Source organism: Protomyctophum bolini, assembly GCF_963924005.1.
Source record: "Protomyctophum bolini genome assembly, chromosome: 22".
Lineage (NCBI taxonomy): Eukaryota > Metazoa > Chordata > Actinopteri > Myctophiformes > Myctophidae > Protomyctophum > Protomyctophum bolini.
In genome coordinates, this window is record NC_137883.1 from 25,850,151 (window position 1) to 25,856,352 (window position 6,202).

A 6,202-nucleotide genomic window follows, 5' to 3' on the forward strand; every position below is an offset into this window, starting at 1 on the left:
TATCTGTGTTAACACCAATATCATCAGATGGGTGGAGTTCTTCCTGTCTGATCGGGTACAACATGTCAGGGTGAATAAAGCTAGATCTCTCCCCATTACGACCAATCTGGGGGCTCCGCATGGGATATCTGTTTCTATTATTTTCAGGGCGCAACACTGTACTTAAGGTGATAATAAAATAAGAATACTCATTTACGATATAACCCGCAAATTATTCTGATTTTGAAATAATAATTTTAATAATTTCATTTCTTTTGTTTACATCTGCTGACAAACTGCATGAATGCTGCCTAATCCCGTAGAATACATTACTCAGGGAAATAAGCAACCTTATTCCAGAGGTGTGGCATAATAAGGCAGGCGTATAATGTTGTCTACAGCAGGGGTTCCCAAACATTTTTGACCCAGGTAACCCTTTGGGGGGAGAATTCTTTCCAGGTACCCTCTCATCCTCGCAACACCGATGAGCATCTACTTACAACCACAAGTTGTAAGTAGTACTATAGTACTATTTGTATTATTTGTATTAAAACCTTTTCAATCGAGTCTCTTAACTTTAATTTTATCCCACGATTTTGTAACCCAGTTTTCTTTTCACCCAGTGCCAATTATCTAATGTAATCCTGGGCGCTACACTTCCTCTGCCAACCTGGGGGGGCAGCGGACTGACCTCATGCCTCCTTCTATGCATGAGGAGTCCAAGCTGCTTCTTTTCACCTGACAGAGGGGAATTTCCCCCGGCCGGACGTAGCACGTGGAAGGGACACGTTATTCCGACCAGTTCCTTTCCCCTCCATCAGGAGCCCCGGCTGGCCAGGGGGAGGTCATTTTAGAGACCAGGATTCAATCGAGTCTGACCCATTTCATAGTCACAAACACAAAACCACTACAACAATATGAATCATGTGCCAATGCAATAGTCATTTTATTCATATTGTGCAAAACCCGACACACTTTTCAATAGAAACTGATCTTAATGATTTTCTAAAAAATAAACAGCAGCAAGACAAATCAGAAGTTATCACACCTTATACAGAACAAAGTATTCTGAAAAGTGTCAGTCAAACACCATTTCATTACTGCCTAGCAACACAGTGTAACAGATATATATGTATTTATATATGTAAATTTAACCCGACAGCACACTTCTCAGGTAACTAATGGTTTTCATAAAATGAACAGCAGCAAGACTGTTACAAAACACATGTACAGGCTCTAATATTGTCTTCCACATGCAAACGAGCCCTGTACTTTGTCTTCATCACAGCCATGAATGAAGAATGATGACTCACAGAGGTACGTGGTGGGAAAGGGTAGCAATATTCGCATGGCCTCCTTACTGCCATGGGGTATCCTGGCAGTGAGTTCAGGATACTGACGTGAGAGGGGGCCCAAAAGTCTGCATGAGGCACTTGCTTGAATCGAGCCTTCAGTGTCCTATCACAGGATTACTCCAACAGCTCCTCTTCTGCCTTTGCAGTGAGGCCACTTGTTGCTGCTGGAGCAAACGGATCCCGCACCCAGTCCCAGGCAGCGGTGTCTCTACATCACTGAAGTATGAGCTCAACTGCTCACTCAGTGCAACTGTGGAAATGTTCTCCATTCATGTTTTCTCTTCTGGCGTGTGTATTTCTCACTCTCTCGAAGGAAGAATTATTTTGTTTTCCCGACATGTTCTTTGTTCATTGTTTGCAGATGTCTCTTCAGGTTGGCTGGCTTGTTAGTCTCCTTTGCTAGGCACCGAAGACACAACACACACTTTGGTCTCCCGTCACTGTTCTCAATGAAACCAAAGTCGATATAACTAGCATTATATTTGATCTTTTTAGCGTGTTTGTCATTGGGCATATCATCACTTGACGGTGTGGACGGACACAGAGCTCGTAGATTGTTAGTTGGCTAAAAATTGCCCAACTAAAGCAGCAGCAGAAACATTTCAGGTGTTCTGAGTCTTTTTGTTGTTATTTTCTGCTGTGTCCTGCTGAGTTCCTGTTTGTGCTCACGACAGGTTGACTGTTGTGTAACTTTAATAATCACGTCAGCTATTGGCCCAAAGCAAACATAAGAGAAATATAATGAACACCACAAAAAAATATATATATTGCGCAACTTGACAGAAATGACCCCGTAGATAAACTAAAGATTTTAATGATAAAGAAAAAAATGATCTACAAGCATTGTGAGTTTGTCGATTGCCTATTTTCCACCAAGACGAGATTTGGTGTACAGGTGTAAAAGAGCACACCGAGTACAGAGACAACTTGGATTTAAGTGCAAGTGTCCTGGTTCTCAAAGTGGAGTCCAGGGACCCTCAGGCCAGGGTTCCTTGAGGGGGTTCCAAAAGGACATTTACAGGTCTGTAAGGGACAAGGGTCCATTTGGTTCCATTTGTACACTCTCAGAGTTATGGAGGTTCTTGAATTTAACAGGCGAACCACTGTTTTAAAGTTAATTTTGACCACATTGGGAGAGGGGTTGCTCAACCTGCCCTGTAAAGCCCAAACCACAAACCAGATTTTAAGGTTTACCACACCAATCGAATGCAACTCATAGTTTTAAATGTGGGGCCGATGTTTTGAAGATTACAGTTTTCATCAACCTTCACCTGTAATCATAAAGTCTACTCTGTCTGTCCCACTGATCCCCATCAGGACTGTCCAGGTAGTAGATAGATATTAGATACACATTGTTGTGCATTTGACTCCTCCTCTGGTTATGATAATTCCTCATCTTGAGTATTATTGTTAGTGATCAATGAGTCATGACAGTGGCCAAAATTCAACATTCATCACGTTCAAATCTCGACTGAACATAATGATGATGAAATCTTTGGTTGCGACCATAGGTCACAGATTACTATGAAAACCAGAAAAATCTGTCAGTCCGTCAGTGACTTAGTCACGCCACCATATATGGCTGTCAGTCCATCACGCCTCGTGACATGTCACACCACCATATATGGTCGTCAGTCCTTCACGCCTCGTGACACGATCCATATATAGCCGTCTCCATATATGAAGATAACGACACTGACCACATCAAACCCTGGATAGCCATACATGGAGAAGACTGGATCATCACCTATATTTGCATATACTGTATGGAGCCGGCCAGCAACTCTACATCTGACCTCAAACCTCAAACTCTTAGATCTCCGTATATGGACTATGGAGCTGACCTGGTCTGTCATCCCATATGTTTTGACTGATACCTGATACCTGTCCATTCAAACTCTAGACAAAGTTATTATGGCAGCCAGTGAAAACTACAGCTCTCAACAGGCCCGGCCCTACCTGGGCCCTCATCAAACCCTGTACCCTCAAGACACTGCCCCCACTGCCACCCTTAGACCTCCATATATAGAGCTGACCTGTTCTGACATTCCATATGTTGATCTGACCTCATCAAACCCTGTACACTAAGACACGCTCCATATATGGCCAGTACAGAATTCATTCCTCATGTTGATCTGACCCCCCCCATGCCAAAGCGCCTGGACGCTTGCCCAGCAGTCTGCCGTCACCCAGGCCGATGGGTGCACGCAACCTCGCCCTTTAGGCCGAGGTAGCTTCTCGCCCTCAGGGCGTCTTACTGGTAAACCACAGTAATCTAAAGTGTAGTATGGAATTTTAGCTTAATTTTGTTTAATTCAGAATCCCATGCCTCCGTCAGAGGCATGTGTAAGTACCATGATCTCTCTCCACTTGTCTTGGAAAGAGGAAAAGCACCTCTGCATGGGGTTTGGCTGAGCTTTAAATACATACTGTGTAAGGAAGTGACACACTGACTTAAATATGAAGAAGCCAGCAGTGACATAATACAGGTTATATATAATGTTAGGTGGTATATTGTATGTAGATTATTATGACCAATTTGTTTTATATAAGCGAGCCTATTATCCTTTGCATATGCATAAATTGTAAAATGCCTCATATAAGTAACAAAAAAGTAAGTTTTTTTCTCTTGGTGAGAGAAAAAAAAATTAAGGGAAGCTCCGCACACTCAGATCTGTTCACAATCAATGTATTTATTTTGCATACTGACCTTCTTCAGGTCAGTAGACCGAAAGCTTGCAAAATAAATACATTGATTGCAGATCTGAGTGTGCAGAGCTTCCCTTTCTTTTTTCCATTATCCCTTTGTGACTCCAGCACTTTAATTAGAGAAAATAACTTCAGCCAGCCATCAGCCCCCTTTCATTGACAGTACTGTGTGTGTGTGTGTGTGTGTGTGTGTGTGTGTGTGTGTGTGTGTGTGTGTGTGTGTGTGTGTGTGTGTGTGTGTGTGTGTGTGGTGGATGAGGACATCACGACCTCTAAAACACTTGACAAAACACTATATACAGTATCAACTTCTGTAACAAATACCTCAGCACACAGATAGCAGATTGTCACACAGATAGCAGATTGCAAAAACAGCACCAAGAAAATACACTTTGGAATCCTCCTGTATTGTTCACCTGTACAAAAATGTAACCAAAATGCACTCCCTGTCTCGCTCAGTTAAATGCATACTCAAATTATTAAGTAACACTATCGTGACGTGGATAAATTGACTCAGTATTTTTGCAGTGATGAATTTATGAATTGAATACACAGGAGTCAGGACCACAATGGAAAGTTTGGAAACAAGCCCTATATGGTTTGTTTTTTTGTTATCCTTTAAATCATTGTGTAAAACGTACCTACAATCTGCAAAGTGCAAATTGTTAATTAAGTATTCAATCAATCAAAAAAGGTGTGCATTGTAAAACAGTTCCATTCGTACAGCACAAAAAACAACAGCAACCAGACCCAGTAGTAAACAATAAACACACTCACCCTTTATAAAAAACTGTCCTGTGGGATCGATGCGTGCGTGGAAGATATCCAACTCACTGGACGCAGACAAATTCAACAACAAAATCCCCGGTTGGAAGCAACAGAAGCCGCTCTTCCTTCAGCTGTAGAGTGTTTCTTCTCCTCCTGGGCTGCTGCTGTTGACTCCTCCATAAGCTTCGGCCAGCTGACACCAGAGGAGTTGTTGAGGCTCGCTGTCTGAGCTGGAAGAAGGAAGAAGGAAAGTTTCCCCTCCTGAGTCCTCCTGACCTGACTGCTGCTCAGACCATCTGCGTGCTGACAAAACAGTGAAAACACTCTCTCCACTCTCCACCGGGACTTCTTCTTCTTCCAGACAGCCCACGACGCACGCACGCACGACGACGAGAGATGGCTGGCTGGCAAGCCCGCGACGACAGTCACTGACACCACCGACACATGTCATGGGGCACTGGCCGCTGGCGGCGGGGACGGGGAGTCAAACACACGCTCACCCACTCTCTCTCTCTCTCTCTCTCTCTCTCTCACACACACACACACACACACACACACACACACACACACACACACACACACACACGCACATGACACACACACAACACGCACACACTCATTCACTCACTTTCAGTGAGCCGTCCGTCCTCCGAGGTGGAAAGCCTGGAGTCCTCACAGCCACACACACTCGCAAATCGCACGCGGTAGCTCGCTCACTCGACAACACACACACACACACACACACACACACCGTGTTGGTGCGGAACAGAGAGTGAGGCTCGGAGGGGGTGCTGTTTGGGTGAGATAGAATGTTTGAGGAAGCTCATCGTCTCCCAAATGTGCAGCCGCGCAACAGAGACTTTCAGAATTCTGAGTAGAGTAGTACACAAATATTCACACTCACACAAAGCCCTTAACAACTTTCACTCACTCACCATTCACATAATCCGCCCACCTGACCTAATGGTAATGCAGTAATGCACACGCACGTGCGCGCGCGCGCACACACACACACACACACACACACACTTGATTATTGATTGATCGATTGATTGAAATATTTATTAACAGTTTGCAGAATTACAGTACATTTCGAGCACAAACTCAATACAAAGACTGTTAACTGTGAGTGGACGACCCAATTAATTAAGCATTACACTTGTTTACAAGAGGGTCCACCATGTTCGTAGGCTACAAATAGACACTTCTATATATAGTCAAAGAACAGAACAGGAATTCATCATAAAGGAAGCAAAAAGGGAAAAGAAACATATACAGTGAGGGGAAAAAGGGGGGGGGATTCAGATTTTACGGGGGCCAGTTTCGAATTGCAGCCGTCCAGGTGCCCTTTGAGAGCGGTTTTGAAGGAGTCAAGGGATTCACATATCACT

The 6,202-nt window shown here is 43.8% G+C and overlaps 1 protein-coding gene across 1 annotated transcript in view; it reads right to left on the minus strand.

Annotated features, from left to right (window-relative positions):
* The window catches only part of arhgap24 (Rho GTPase activating protein 24), an 89,919-nt gene extending 84,655 nt beyond the window's left edge, over positions 1-5,264 (minus strand). Inside the window, exon 1 of the mRNA XM_080756151.1 lies at positions 4,821-5,264. The gene's annotated coding sequence lies outside the window, so the exon portion shown is untranslated. The remainder of the gene's footprint in view (positions 1-4,820) is intronic.
* Between the last annotated feature and the right edge of the window lie 938 nt (positions 5,265-6,202).